This window comes from Callithrix jacchus, chromosome 12 (assembly GCF_049354715.1).
Source record: "Callithrix jacchus isolate 240 chromosome 12, calJac240_pri, whole genome shotgun sequence".
Classification (NCBI taxonomy): domain Eukaryota; kingdom Metazoa; phylum Chordata; class Mammalia; order Primates; family Cebidae; genus Callithrix; species Callithrix jacchus.
Window position 1 is genome coordinate 115,442,161 of NC_133513.1, and position 16,456 is coordinate 115,458,616.

The 16,456-nt window shown below is 43.9% G+C and overlaps 1 protein-coding gene across 43 annotated transcripts in view; it reads left to right on the forward strand.

The window, feature by feature from the left end:
- TACC2 (transforming acidic coiled-coil containing protein 2) overlaps positions 1–16,456 on the forward strand; it is a 246,073-nt gene that overhangs the window by 62,518 nt on the left and 167,099 nt on the right. The gene's annotated exons all lie outside the window — the stretch shown is intronic.

Genomic DNA, 16,456 nt, shown 5'->3' on the forward strand with positions numbered 1-16,456 from the left:
AACCTGGTCAATATGGTGAAACGCCGTGCTACTAAAAATACAAAAATTAGCCCGGCCTGGTGGTATGCACCTGTAGCCCCAGCTACTCGGGAGGCTCAGGAAGGAGAATCGCTTGAACTCAGGGAGAGGAGGTTACAGTGAGCCAAGATCGCACCACTGTACTCCAGCCTGGTGACAGAGCGAGACTGTGTCAAAAAAAAAAAAAAGAGAGAAGAAAGATGGTTTGAAACAATGAAATAAATGGGCTATAAATCAAAGGCCAGGATGTTTCTTACTCCTTCCTTTCACTGTCATTTGTGGAACTGGTCTGCTGCAAGCTGAGCATTGGGCCCAGGGCCACACATATCACCTCATCTGGCAGCTCTGTGTATGGCTGTAGATGACCTAAGGGGCCCATAAGAGGAAATCAGGGCTCAGAGAGGTTAAGGAACTTGTCCGAGGTCACACAGACATAATATGACAGGGTGAGGACTAGGATCCAGCCTGCGTTGATGCTGCCTGAAACCCAGTCTCATAACTCACTCTCACAGGTGTCTGAAAGTATTTGTGTTGTGGTCTCCAGAATTAGAAAGTCAACCTTGGTCAATCCTTAAAACTTAATTTTCCTATAAACTGGGTCAGATCTTAGAAATAGAAAAAAGAAAACTCAAAAAGATCTGAGCTTTTTGCGCATTGGCTGGGGCCAGCTCTTAAAGACCCAGCCCTGCGTTTCCTAAGCGGCCTTCTCTGTTCCTTCCAAACTTTGGTGGACTCTAAGATCAATTCCTATGCTCCTGCCCAAACAGGGTGTGTCAGGCAGAGCTGAGAGCAGCCTCCGCCTCCTTTTCCTGCTTCTGACTCATTATTTATCTTTGGCAGGAAGTAAACACAGAGAGGAGAGTGGGAGGGAGAGGAGGAGTGAGCTCCTGACTTTGGACAGGCTGAAAAAGAAGATCATGTACTGAATTAGGTGTGTGCCTGCTTTCTGCTCCTCTGGTTTCAACAGAGCATTTGAGGCTTTAAAAAAGAGGGGAAGAGGAGTATTTTTCCATTATGAGATAATACCCATTTATTGTAGCTACTTGGAACATAGCGAAGAGTGCATTGTGGAGAGGAAACAATCACCAATGCACCCTCCATGTGCAGACAACGGCTTTCACAGAGTTAGTGTCTTTTCCTCACTCTTCTGCTTTTTTCTGGTTCTTTTATTGATTGTGAGACAGCTATATTTTGTAAGGTGGTATGTTATGTGTGCATATATATATGCATATATAATATACATATATAATATATACATATATAAAAGTGTATATACTATATATAATATGTATATTTATATTGTGTGTATATAGGTATATATAATATATATGTATATTATATATGCATATATATGCACACTTAATGTGTATGTATATATCATACATATATATTAATAATATGTATATATTATACATTATATATATTATAGTATACACACACACACACACACTCCTATAGAAATGTGTGTGTGTGGCTGGGCATGGTGGCTCACTCCTGTAATCCCAGCGCTTTGGGAGGCTGAGGCAGGCAGATCACTTGAGGTCAGGAGTTCGAGACTAGCCTGACTGACATGGTGAAATGCTGTTTCTACTAAAAATACAAAAATTAGCTGGGCGTGGTGGTGTCTGCCTGTGGTCCCAGCTACTCGGGAGGCTGAGGCAGGAGAATCTCTTGAACCCAGGAGGCAGAGGTTGCAGTGAGCTGAGATGGTGCCACTGTGCTCCAGCTTGAGTGACAGAGTGAGACTCCATCTCAAACAGCAACAACAAAAAATTGTGTGTGTGTGTGTATATATACAATTTATGTATGTCTATGCACTTTAAAAATAATTAATAGGCTATTTTCAGAACAGTTTTAGTTACCAAAAAATCATGTAGCTAGTACAGAAGTGTTCCCACACACCCTTCCCTCCTCCATACAGTTTTCTCTATTATTAACACCTTGTATTAACGCAGTATATTTGTTTCAATTAATTAGCCAATATTGATACATTATTATTAATAACAGTCTATACTGTAAGTTCTCAGTGTCATTAATAGGTTCTCAGAAACTGCAATTTTAAGTGAAATGACATATAATGAGACCAGTTTTTTTTCTCATCATTATACTAAAACTACAGCGAGCGAAACCATAGTATTGGAGAACCTGCAATAATATGGCTATGCAGTTTCCAAGAGCCACTGGGAGCCACTGGACAGCACTGAGGACTCACTGTAGTTTACACTGAGGTTCAGTTTGTGTTATACGTTCTACGGATTTGACAAATGCATAATGTCATGTCTCCATCGTTAGGATATTAGTTAGTTTCACTGCCTTAAAAACCCCTGAGGCTCCACCCATTCCCCTCACTCCATCCTCTCACATTCTTGGCAGTCACTCTCTTTTTAGTGTCTCTAAAGTTACTTTCTTTCTAATTCCTGTTTTAGAGACATACTGTGAGTTGTCTGAATCTGAGAGCTGGATGAATGCTTATGCTCCTGTACCTGTGTTATCATACCCAGTTACGGACCTAGGTCGGTTTCATCACACCACATTGTTCTCTCTTGTTCCTTCCCTGTCAATACTCCTTCCCGAGAGTAACAACTAAACTGCCATCTGTCACCACTGATTGGTTTTGAACTCTATGTAAATGAATCAAACAGTATATATGCTTTGCTGTCTGGTTTCTTTTGTACACTGATACTTATTGAGTTTTTAAATTATTTTTTATTGTGGTAAAAGGGTGGAACATAAAATTAATCTAACCATTTCTAAGTGTACAGTTCAGGAGAATTAGGTGTAATTACATTGTTTTGTGACCAGTGTCTCTATAGTTTCTTAGGTGAGAAGCTGGCATCATTGATTTGAGACCTGTTTAAAATATAAGATTTTAGTGCTATAAATGTCACAATGAATCCTGTTTTAGCTGCATCCCACAAATTTTGATATTTCTGTTTTCATTTTCATTCTGTTCAAATACTTTACAATTTCCCTCTTTCATTCTTCTTTTACTCATGGGTTATTCAGAAACGTGTTATTGTTTCCAAATAGTTGAGGATTTTCCAGATATCTTTCTATTATTGATTCCTAATTTAATTTCATTGTAGCCACATAAGATACTTTGTATAACTTGAATCATCTCGAATTTGTGTGCAGAATGCAGTCTCCCTGGCACATATTCATCTGTACTTGAATAAAATGTTATTTTACTGTTACTGGGTGGTGTTTACAAAGTGTTAATTAGGTCACACTAATTGGCCATAATGTTGTTCAAGTCATCTGTATCCACACTGATTTTCTATCCACTTACTCAATTATTGAGAGAGGGGTTTGGAAATACCAGACGGTAATTGTGGATTTGTCCATTACTCCTTTCAGTTCTACCAGTTTTTGCTTCTTGTATTTTGAAGCTCTGTTACTAGACAAAGATTTTTAGAATTTTTAATCTTTATTTTAGAATGTATAAAATTTAGAATTTATTTTATTGAATTTGTATTTAACTTTTCGAATTCTTAATCATTGTGAAATTATCTTCTTTATGTCTATAATATTTTTTGCTGCTAAATCTATTTTGTCTTATATAATATAGACACAATGGCCTGATTAATGTTTGCATAGTACATCTTTCCCTTTTTCCATTCTATTATGTTTAGCCTATTTGTGGTTAAAAAAAATTAAATACCTATATTGTAGGCAGCATGTAGTTGGATCTTGTTTTATTAATCCACTCTGAAAATCGATACTTTTTTTTTTGAGACAGAGTGTCACTCTATCACCCAGGCTACTCTATCATACCAGTGCAATGGTGTGATCTTGGCTCACTGCAGCCTCTACCTCCCAAGCCATTCTCCTGCCTCAGTCTCTTGAGTAGTTGGGACTACAGGCACCTGCCACCATGCCCAGCTAATTTTTGTATTTTTAGTAGAGATGGGGTTTCACCATGTTGGCCAGGCTGGTCTTGAACTCCTGACCTCAAGTGATCCACCCACCTTGGCCTCCCAGAGTGTTGGAATTACAAGCATGAGCCACTGTTGCCTAGCCTGAAAATATGTGCCTTTTAACTGGAGTGTTTATAACATTCACATTTAATGTGATTATTAATATGGTTAGTTTAAATCTATAGTCTAGTTTCATATTTCCTCCCTTTTTGCCTTCCTTTGGATTATTTTATTAGCTACAACTATTTGTGTTGTTTTAGTGGTTGCTTTAGGACCTGTAACATACATCTTTAATATCTCACAATCTACTTTCAAATGATTATATCATTTTACATATATTACAAGAGGCTTACAACAGTATGCTTCCATTCCATCCCTTTGGCCTTTGTGCTATTTTGTCTTTCTACATGAGCTACACATCCCATAATACACATTATTAGTGCTTTAATCAGCAATTATCTCTTAAAAGAGATTTAAGTAATAAGGAAAAGGAGACTGTATTTACTTGCATAGTTTCCATTTTCTGATGTTCTTTATTCTGTTGTGTAGATCCTAATGGCCATTTCACATTCTTTTCTTTCTGCTGGAAGATCTTCCTTCAACATTTCTTGAAATGCAGGTCTACTATGGGTTATTCTTTTAGCTTTTGTATGTCTGGAAAAATATTTATTTCACCTGTTTTAGAAAATATTTTGTCTTGGTAAAGAGTTCTAGGTAGACAGTTTTTTTCTTTCAACACTTTAAAGATATTGTGTTACTGTACTCTGGCTTTCATTATTTCCAGCAAAATTATTACCTTTGTTCTTTTTTTCTCTGGCTACTTTTAATATTTTTCACTGGTGGGCCAGGTGCTGTAATTACAGGCTCACACCTGTAATCCCTACACTTTGGGAGGCCGAGGCAGGTGGATCACGAGGTCAAGAGATTGAGACCATCCTGGTCAATATGGTGAAACCCCGTCTCTATTAAAAATACAAAAATTAGCTGGGCATGGTGACGCGTGCCTGTAATCCGAGCTACTAGGGAGGCTGAGGCAGGAGAATTGCCTGAACCCAGGAGGCGGAGGTTGCGGTGAGCTGAGATCATGCCATTGCACTCCAGCCTGGGTAACAGAGCGAAACTCTGTCTTAAAAAAAAAAAAAAAATTTCACTGGTTCGAAGCAGTTTGGTTACAATATGCCTTGTTGTAGGTTTCTCAGTTTCTTTTCTTTTCCTTTCTTTTTTGAGACAGAGTCTTATTCTGTCGCCCAGGCTACAGGGCAGTGGTGTGATCTTGGCTGACTGTGACCTCTGCCTCCCAGGTTCAAGCAATTCTCCTGCCTCAGCCTCCCAAGTAGCTGGGATTACAGGCACATGCCACCACACCTGGCCAATTTCTGTGTTTTAGTAGAGATGGAGTTTTACCATGTTGACCAGGCTGGTCTCAAACTCCTGACCTCAAGTGATCCACCTGCCTTGGCCTCCCAAAGTGCTGGGATTACAGGTGTGAGCCACTGCACCTGGCCCTGACTGTTTCTTAAGCTTATCATTCGTTGAGATTATTGGATATGTTGGTTCATCATTTACATCATATTTGGGGATTTTTTAGTCATTATTTCTTCAAATATTTTTTATCACCCCTCCTCCTTTGGGAACCCTATTTCCATATACATTTGGTTACTTGAATTTGTGTCATGGCTCACTGATGTTTTAATTTATTTTATTTTTTGTTATTTCTTTCCGTCTTAATTCTCTCTGTGTTCCATTTTGGGGCATTTTTATTGCTGTGTCTTCAAGTTCACTAATCTTTTTCTCTGTAGTGGCTAACCTGTCATGAATTTCACCCAGTGAGTTTTTTATTTGGACATCGTAGTTTTTATCTCTAGAAGTTTGATTTGGGTCTTTTTTACATTTTCCATCTGTGCTTAACAAACTCAGTCTTCCCTCTATCCTCCTGAACATATGGAATACAGTTATCATTCTTGAAAAATAGTCCTGTGTACTAATTCTATCATCTGTGTAACTTCTGGGTTCAAGGCAAATTATGTTAATTTTTTTTTCGTCGTGGGTCACATTTCCCTGCTTGCAGGCTAGTCACTGTGGACTGTAAGCTTTTTGGGTTCTGGATATTTTTGTATTCCTCTAAATAGTATGAGCTTTGCTCTGGGATGCAGTTAAGTTATTTGAAACAGCTTAATTCTTTGCGTCTCACTTTGTTAAATCGATGAGAGCAGTGTTTAGGTGAGGATTAATCTTCCCCACCACTGAGGCAAAACCTGTCTTAATGCCCTAACAGATGCCCTGTGAGTTATGAGGTGTTCCACTCTGGCTGGTGGAAAGAGGAACCATTCCCAGCTGTGTATGAGCTTTGAGTATTGCTCCTCCTAAATCTTTCAGGTGTTCTGTGCCTCACCTCAGGGGATTTCCACACCAGCACATGCTGATCAGTACTTTGCCCATCTCTGGGGTTCTCTCTGTTGAGTCCTCTCCTCTCTAGTATTCTGCCCTGGGAACTGCAGCTTCCTAGATCTCCCCAGATACGCAGGCTTCATCTCAAGTCAGGGAGACTGTTGGGTTCCACCTGTGTGGGAAGTAAAAGTTCCTCTTCAAAGTTTCCTTTCTCATTAAAGAATAAATTGTAAGTGTGCTAATGGCTCTTTGTTAAGCCCTATCCTATGTAGCTGTTAAACATGCCATGCTTACAGGCACGTAGTACATTCTGTGCCCTTGTACTTTAACCAAGATACTTGTGCTGGACGTGCTCCAGTTCGGCATTGCTTTTCCATGTTTAAAAAGTTTTAAGTTGTTAGCCAATTGGGTTTTAGTTTACCTTGTGAGGTCCTGCTCCAGCCAACAGACATCAGACACAGCAGTAAGAACAACCCCAGATGTGTAAAGGATAAATACGTCTGCTTTTCCTTTGTTCATTGTACTCTCGTGGCAAGATGGCTAGTGAGGGTACCCTTTCTGCAGTCCAGGAAGTAAAAATTGCTTGCTGAGAGATCCTTAGTCTCAGTGCTGATTTCTTTGCGGCACTGAGCAGCTGTTTCCAACAACCTGACACCTCCCTCTCTGTGCCACTTTCTCCAGACCTTCAGTGGGGGTAACAGCAAGGCTTGCCTCATTGTTTTCTTCTGTCTCCAGGGATTACTGCTCCTCCTTTCCTCTGTCTTCCTTCATAGCTAACCCTCTGTTAGTCCAGCCCTTCCTGTAGTTAAGAATTCTTCATATGACGTCTTCCAACCTAGGCTCTCTGAAAACATTGAAAAGCTACCATATCAAGTTCCTTTCTTGGGTTTTAAATGGGAATGCAGCAAAACATCTGGCATTTATTTTGGAAGAGGTGGGGAGACCTTCCTAGAATGAAAGAATAAGAGAGAAGATGCTGTGTACATAGCTGTTTCTCTTCTCTCTTCAAGAGCTCCTTGCATCACCGACACTCACAGTCTCTCCTGTGTCTTGCTGTGACCTCAAATGCCAACTTTGACAGTGATTAATCTTCCCAAACCTGTCACTGCAGCTGTGTTAGTGCTGGGAAGGAAGCTGGATGAGCTTTATGTCTTTGACATTGAACCAGCTTGGCACCCAGTAATGCTGACTCATCTACTTTCTCCCCCTAATTTAGATCAATAGGATTAGAGAGAGAGGATCTCAACAAAATAGACTGGCAATGGGGATTTATTCTAAAAAGAAACTCTTCATCCCATTTTTGAACTCGGGACACACGAGCTCAGTCGGAGACAGGTAAAACCAGTAATGTCTTATGGGTCAGAGGATGCCCCAAATTCTCTGAAAGATTTTCAGTCATCAAGGAACATTTCTACTATGTTCCCTGTTTTGTACAATGTTTACTGTGGCAGGAAAATGATTTTAATTCATTCTAGAAGTCTTATCAAGAAGGAATATAGACTGGGCATGGTGGCTCATGCCTATAATCCTAGCACTTTGGGAGACTGAGGTGGGCTGATTGCTTTAGCTCAGAAGTTTGAGTTCCTGGCCTGGGAAACAGAGGAAAACCCTGTCTCTAGAAAGACTAAGCAAATTAGCCAGGTGTGGTAGTGCATGCCTGTAGTCCCAGTTACTCGGGAGGCTGAGGTAGAAGGAGGCTGAGGCTTCACTTGAGCTTGGATGCAGAGGTTGCAGTGAGCTGAGACCGTACCATTGTACTCCAGCCTGGGCAACAGAGGAAGACCGTGTCTGAAAGAAAAAAAAAAGAAGGGATATAACAAAAATATGTTTACCACTTTTTTTTGTTCAAAATACCCTCGTTATATCAAAATAACATAAAAACACCACCAGAATCTAGCTAGCCAAGCAAAACTCTCGTTTGCATGTTTCCATGAAGCACTAGCAAAGGTGTAACTTAAAATTAAGCAGATGTTTATATTCAGGCAAATATTCTACCAGATCCCGTGATTTGGGCTTATTCAAGTTTTAAATACCTTTATTGTGATTAAAAACAGATGTTTTCTCTAATGGGATAGTGGTTTTATTTTTCATATTTAATCATTAAGAAAAGTCTGAATGCTCAGAAATTATTATTTTATCAGAATGTCATTGGCATGACTTTATCTAGAGACATATAAAGGAGAGCAGACAGATGTGGAAGACAAGATCATTCCGGCTGTGGGGAGTACTGGTGTGCAACGACCCAGCAGCCCCTTCCAGCAACCAGTCTGGGAATCATAAAATGGGGTCATTCACCTGACTTTTGGGACCCCAGGAGAGGGTTACTGAAAAAAACTGGTTAAAAGATTGTTTTTGAATTTTCTTTGAAATTCAGTTGCCTGTTCCCATCCTCCACACTGTGCTGGATAATGGATTCTCAGGAATGGAATGGCAGGCACGTTGACCTTGAAGTCATATAGAAGTTCATATGAAGCTGGACACAGTGGCTCATGCCTGTAGTCCCAGCACTTTGGGAGGTAGAGGTGGGTGGATCACCTGAGGTCAGGAGTTCGAGACCAGCCTGACCAACATGGCAAAACCCCATTTCTACTAAACATACAAAAAAAAAAAAAATTATATGGGCATGGTGGCAGACACCTGTAATCCCAGCTACTCAGGAGGCTGAGGCACAAGAATTGCTTGAACCCGGGAAGTGGAGGTTACAGTGAGCTGAGATTGTACCATTGCACTCCAGCCTGGGCAACATAGGGAGATCCATCAAAAAAAAAAAAAAGAAATAAAGAAGAAGTTCTCATATGACTTGTATCAAAGCAAGGATACCTTGGGGTTTAATCCACACCCCCCACACACACATCGATCTCCCCAGTAGCTCTTTACAACCTGCACATATGTTTCTGTCATCTGTTGCCTGGATTGCTCAAGCATCACGTACTTGGTTTTTTTTTTTTCCTATTGAAGAATGAGCACAGCAAAGATAAAACCAGGTTAAAATACAAAGCCAGGTCTGGCTGTCTTGCCAAGGTCAGTGGGCTCCGGGCTTCTGTGTGGGGAGGGCTGTTTGGAGAAGTGAGGACCATGTGCGTGGATTGGACACAGTGTTCTGGGGTTGCAAGGAAGTTTCTGAGGAGGCGTCTTTCTCTGTGAGATACTGTAACTGGTAAGGCATGGCAGGTTTCCTCTCCTGTGAACATGAGAATGCTGTCCTCTGCGAGGATCACTTAGGAGATACATCCCTTTTCCAAAGTCTCTGGGATAGGTGACACCTCCCACAGTGCAGGCATCAACCTATGCGAGCAGTTATCGTGCCAGTACAATTGTCAGTTTAAAAACTTATTTCTCCCCGTCTCTACTAAAAACACAAAAGATAGCCAGGCATGGTGGCATGTGCCTGTGGTCCCAGCTACTCGGGAGGCTGAGGGGGAAAAATTGCTTGGACACAGGAAGCGGAGGTTGCAGTGAGCCAAGATTGCGCCATTGCACTGTAGCCTGGCGATAGAGCAAGACTCTGCTCAAAACAAACAAACAAACAAACAAACAAACAAACAAACAAACGTATTTCTGGCTGGGCATGGTGGCTCAGGCCTGTAATCCTAGCACTTTGGGAGGCCAAGGTGGGTGGGATCGCAAGGTCAAGAGATCAAGACTATGCTGGCCGACATGGTGAAACCCTGTCTCTACTAAAAAGTACAAAAATTAGCTGGCGTGGTGGCGCATGCCTGTAGCCCCAGCTACTTGGTTGGCTGAGGCAAGAGAATTGCTTGAACCCAGGAGGTGGAGGTTGCAGTGAGCCAAGATCGTGCCACTGCACTCCTGCCTAGAGATAGAGCCAGACTCAGTCTCAAAAAAAAAAGTATTTATTTACTTATTTGTGCCATCATTCATTCATTCATTCAACAGAGTATAGACCAGTGCTAGACTAAAATATAAAAATATAAATGAGATGAGCTCCCTGTAACCTTGGGGAGATCCCAGTGGGAAACAAACAAACAAACAAATAAAGAGACCATGGCAGGTGCTGAGAGGGTGTCTGTACACAGGGCCTCGGGAGTGGCAGGCAGCCCTGGGATGGGGAGAAGGGGGACCCACCACGGAGAGGGGGAAGGAAACATCCTACCTTGGGAAGGTTTGAGAACTCCCTGTGTTCAGAGACCTGAATTGGCCTTGCTTTGAGACCCAAAAGAGCAGTTCACATCTTGCTGGTTTACAAGCAGATGATACCCAGGAGGGGTGAGAGGTGAACACAGTGTGTGTTGAAAACTATCTGTGTGGTCCTCTAAAGGGCATCTGGAAGGTCCTCACCAATTCTTTTGACGGAAGCCTGTGCTTTCCATAGTGTGTTCTGTGACCCATCATCCTACTCAAAGTTCTACTGAGAAAATGGCAGAAGAAGGTTTCTGAGAAACAAATCTGGGAAACAGTATGTATGTATCTTCTGGTTGACTCACAGTGCACAGTGGTTTCTCAAATGCTCTGAGAAGTCCTGCAGTACAAAAGCTTGTTTAACCACACTTCACCTAGTGCTTTCCACGTTCCTTAAAGACAGAGGAAGCTTCATCCCTTTTTTTGAGATGCAGTATTGCTCTGCCATCCAGGCTAGAGTGCAGTGGTGCGATCTCGGCTCACTGCAGCCTCTGCCTCCCAGGTTCAAGCGATTCTCCTGCCTCAGCCTCCCAAGTAGCTGAGACAAACAGGTGCTTGCTACCAGGCCCAGCTAATTTTTGTATTTTTAGCAGAGCTGGGGTTTCACTGTGTTGATCAGGCTAGTCTTGAACTCCTGACCTTAGGTGATAGGTCTGTCTTGGCCTCCCAAAGTGCTGGGATTAGAGGCTTGAGCCACCATACCTGGCCTAGGAAGCTTCATTCTTACATACCTAGCAATCATATTGTGAGAAGTACTGAGTTTGGTTTTTAAAAGCCCTTGATCAAGGTGTAAACTATGGAGGGCATATACTCCGCAGGTTTTGTTAGTCACTAATAACTGATGCAGAATGATCTATCAGAGTTGGCTCAATTGAAGTTCTTGAGGAGACTGCTTCTTAGGCAGTATTCTCAGTGTGGGATGGAAAAGGGAAGAAAGAGAAAGGTGGGAGTGAGTTAAATATAGGGAATGAAGTGACAGAGAGAATTCTGGCCATTTGCCGCCCCACTGCACCTTGCCTACTAGATTTATGATTGATGGAGAGAAAAATACACAAAGCTGAGGACAGGAATAAAGACAGTGAATTGACTAGGTGGCCATGGAGGTTTAGCTGTGTCATTGTGAACATCTACGTGGTCCCTGAATTAACTGGCTTTATTCTGATTTCATGTTGGTTCGGACTGAAAACCTTCTGGAGTTTCCTTTCCTTTTTTGTTGAGATGAAGTTTCACTCTTGTCACCCAGTTTGGAGTGCAATGGCATGATCTCAGCTCACTGCAATCCCTTCCTCCTGGATCCAACTGATCCTCCTGCCTGAGCCTCCCAAGTAGCTGGGATTACAGGCACATACCACCATACCCAGCTAATTTTTATATTTTTAGTAGAGACAGGGTTTCACCGTGTTGGCCAGTCTGGCCTTGAACTCCTGACCTCATGTGATCTGTCCACCTTGGCCTTCCAAAGTGGTGGGATTACAGGCGTGAGTCACCACATCCAACATTGATTTCTTACAGTTATAAAGGCCGAGAAGTTCAAGGGCCAGGGGCTGCTCCTGGTGAGGCCTTCTTGCTGGTGGAGCTTATGTAGAGTTCTGAGGTGGCACAGGACATCACTGGTGAAAGGAATGAGCAAGCTAGCTCAGGTCTCCCTTCCTCTTCACATAAAGCCACAGTGATAACCCAGTAATCCACAAATGGATTAATCCATTCGTGAGGACAAGGCCTTGATGATCCAATCACCTTCACCTCTTAATGGCCCCACCTTTCAACATGATTATGTTTGGAGATTAAGTTTCTCTTTTCTTTCTTTCTTTCTTTTTTTTTTTTTTTGAGACAGAGTCTTCCTCTGTCACTAGGCTGGAGTGCAAAGGTGAGATCTCTGCTCACTGCAACCTCTGCTTCCTGGATTCAAGCAATTTTCCTGCCTCAGCCTCCCAAGTAGCTGAGACTGCAGGCACCCACCACCACGCCCAGCTAATTTTTGTATTTTTAGTAGAGACAAGGTTTCACCATGTTGGCCAGGCTGGTCTTGATCTCTTGACCTCATGATCCACGTGCGCTGGCCTCCCAAAGTGCTGGGATTATAGGCATGAGCCACCTCGCCTGGTCTGGAGATTAAGTTTCAACAGGAGTTTGGAGGGGACAAACATTCACTCAAACTATCCCACTAACTCACTGGCTTTCATTCTACCCCTCGCTTTCCTTTTCCAGAAAGTACCCCGGAATGCAGTGAGTAACAGTGATGATATTATGAATTATAACTAATCTTTTCATTATAGTACTTTATGAAACTAATAAATCATTCACGGGCTGTAGTACTTTATAATTAGTCACAAATTACTTGCAGTGCACGCCCTGATTCCTTAGGCCTACCAGTGAGCATGGGGATGTGTGGCTGAGAAGTGCTGCCTTAACTTTCTCTGTTTCACAAAAGCATAAAAAAGGTACTTTGCCTTTTCTGAGACTCAGTTTCCTCATTTATAAAATGAAAGTTCAGACTAATGAGTTACTGGAATGGTATGCTTGTTGGAAGAAAAGAATGTGGCTCACACCTGTAATCCCAGCACTGTGGGAGGCCGAGGCATGCAAATCACAAAGTCAGGAGATGGAGACTATCCTGGCCAACATAGTGAAACCCTGCCTCTACTAAAAATACAAAAATTAGCCGGGTGTGGTTGTATGTGCCTGTTGTCTCAGCTACTAGGGAGGCCGAGGCAGGAGAATCACTTGAACCTGGGAGGCGGAGGTTGCAGTGAACCAAGATCGCACCACTGTACTCCAGCCTGGGCTACAGAGCAAAACTCTGTCTCAAAAAAAGAGAAAAGAAAAGAAAGAAAAAGAATATTTGTGGTTTGGGCCTGGCTCGGATGGCTCACTTGAGCTCAGGAGTTTGAGACCAGCCTAGCCAACATGACAAAACCCTCTCTCTACTAAAAGTATAAAAATTAGCTGGGCATGGTAGCACACACCTCTAATCCCAGCTACTCGGGAGGCTGAGACACAGAATTGCCTGAACCCAGGAGCTGGAGGTTGCAGTGAGCTGAGATCATGCCTGTACATTCCAGCCTGGGTGACAGAGTGACACTCTGGCTCAAAAAAAAAAATGTTCATCATCTTCTAGTGAAACAGCCATGATTTGGGAACATTTCTGAATAGTATCTTTGATTTGGGTTCAGTCATATCTGTCCATCCTTCTATCCAGCCATCCTTGGATTCACTTGTACATTCCTATCTTCAGCAACATTTTCGTTTGTTATATGCCAGGCAGCAGGGATATGATATTGCAAGGAGACTAGGGCCTGGCCTAGGTTACACTCCTCCTCCTTCCCCCTTTTCCTCCCCCTCCTCCTCCTCCTCCTCCTCCTCCTCCTCCTCCTCCTCCACCTCCCACTACGGTTGGGAAATGGTCACCAACCGTAGTGAGGGCAATCGCGACTAGCACTAGGTGGGCCTGGGAAAGAAACTGATCTGGGAGCCCAGGGCAGGGAGGCTACACTGAGAAGTGAAGAGTGGACCTGTGACCTGGTGGGGGGCAGAGGGCTGCAGGCTCCAGGCAGATGTGTGGCTGGGGAGCTTCATGAGGGATGAGTCAGGAAAGGGAGTTTGGGGCTACAACTGAGAGCAAAGCAAAGCCACGGTGGGGTGACAGGAGCAGACTTGGATTTCTAAGCTATTGCTCTGGCCACAGCTGGAAGGACAGAATGAAGGGGCCAGGCAGGACGGGAGGAGGGGCTCCTGCACCTGTGCAGGCAGCACGTACAGGGCAGCAGGAGGCAGAGCCACTGGGCTCTGTCTTGCTTTGCATCAACAGCTCTTTGAGCCTGGGTCCTGTCTTGAATTTCTTCAGGAAAATGTCCTTGTGTATGCAATGGGGGCCACCCCTCTACCAGGCTGTTGTGTGGATGAAATGCAATCCTAATGGAAAAGTGCCCAGGCCTGGTGCGGTGGCTCACCCCTGTAATCCTAACACTTTGGGAGGCCAAGGTGGACAGATCATCTGAGGTTAGGAGTTCAAGACCAGCCTGGACAAGATGGTGAAACCCCGTCTCTACTAAAAATACAAAAATTAGCCCGGCATGGTAGCATGTGCCTGTAGTCCCAGCTACTCAGTGGGTGAGGCAGGAGAATTGCTTGAACTCGGGAGGCGGAGGTTGCAGTGAGCCGAGATCATGTCACTGCACTCCTGCCTGGGTGACAGAACGAGACTTGGTCTCCAAAAAGAAAAAAAAATGAAAAGTGCCTGACAGGGTCTGGCCTGAGTCAGTGTTTAGTACATGGCAACTCTCCATCCCTTCGGCTTTGCTTTATGGTTTTGCCAGCTCCTGAAAGCCTGGTCATGCAGGGGCCAAGTTTGTTTTTCCGCAGCTGGCCTCCTTCCTCCCTTTAAGCATTGCATGTGTGTGTGTTTTCAGAACGACGCATTTAAGAACCCATCTGCATCCCCATCATCTGCTCAGACCTTGGTTGCAGCAGATGACCCCCACCAGCCCCTAACCCTGCTTCTCCCTTCACTGTGCTGTGGGCATCTGGTCTGCGATGGAGGCCGCAGTCCCTGGGCCCCACTGACCTCCACACAGAGGCAGTGCCCCCTCTGTGTAGGGGCAGCTGAAAGGCTTCCATTCAGGGTGCTGGCCTGTGGATTCTGAGCAGAGCCTCTATCCCACACATTTCAACGCAATCTTGAAGCACAAAAGGATATTATGTAAGCTTCAATTAACGGGGAGCCCTCAACAGATCAGTTCTTAGAATTCTTCCTGCCCTTAGGCAAATCTGCTCCTGGTGAGCAGATTTAATCTGGCTTTTAAAATTACTTCTGATGGCTAATCAAAGAGATTGCTGGTGCCCAGCTTATGCCAAATAAACCCATGTCTGGGTTCTGATTTGGGGGAGGTGGTTGTGTGTCCCACACTCCATGGAAAATTTGTTCCTGGTTGCTCTCTGATAAGACCGCACAAGGCTGCAAGATGCCAAAACAGGATTTATCGTCTTGTCCCAGATGGTGATGACTTCAGCCAGCCTGAAGGGAAGCCACATACTGTCTCACGTTGGCAGTTCCTGTCGGAAGCATGGACAAGAAAGTGGCTTTATTTATTTCCAGCTTGATAAAGCCGACGTAAATAGGTGCACTTCATTGGTGAATTACACACCCTTAATCTTATCACATAATAAACTGTTTGACCTCAGTTAATAGGCGGGACATCATGAAATGTAAAGTGCTTGTTACAAGAAAAATTGTCAGGTGCAGAATGCTGAGCAGGGAAGAGGGGAAGGAGGAGGAAGAGGGAGAGGAGGAGGAGGAGGAGGAGGAGGAGGAGGGGGAGAAGGGAGGGGGAGGAGGAAGAAGAGGAAGAGGAGGAGGGGAGGGAGAGGAGGAGAGGGAGAGGGGAGGAGGAGGAGGAAGGGGAAAAGGAAGAGGGGGAGGAGGAGGAGTCATCATTGGTTGGGGAGACATCGGGTTTTTTTCTGGACCTGGTGCTTTCCAGAAAGCCAGGCCAAGACACTTTACCCAAACCCTGAGTAGTTTTCCAGATGTCAGCCAGCTCGGGCCAGGACTCTCTGTGGGCCCATCTGTCCTCCGTGACCATTTGTGAATTGGAGGGTTTTATGTAATTTACCCTCTGAGTCTTCTCCTCTTTGTCCTAGTCAGCTCTGCTTTTGGGTCAGAAAATGCGAATCTGGTTGACACAGTAGCAGCTCTCTTTTGGGTCCTCAGGCACCATTCCCATGTCCTATGTGCAGGAACAGGCATTAGATAAGGTGACGGCAGTGGTGATCCTGTGCGTGTACCTCCTCCACGGATGTCAGCTGACGACACATGTACTGCAGAGCTGAGAGGCAGGACAGAGGCTAGAATGGCGCTGGGGGAAGAGGCTCTTGCCTTCCTTGAACGTTTTTATTCATTCTGCGTAGCAGAGTGGATAAGAAGATTGTGGCCAGGGGAATCAGCTGTCCACGGTGAGATCCATGCTTAGCCTCTGTTCTCCAGGGTTCTCATC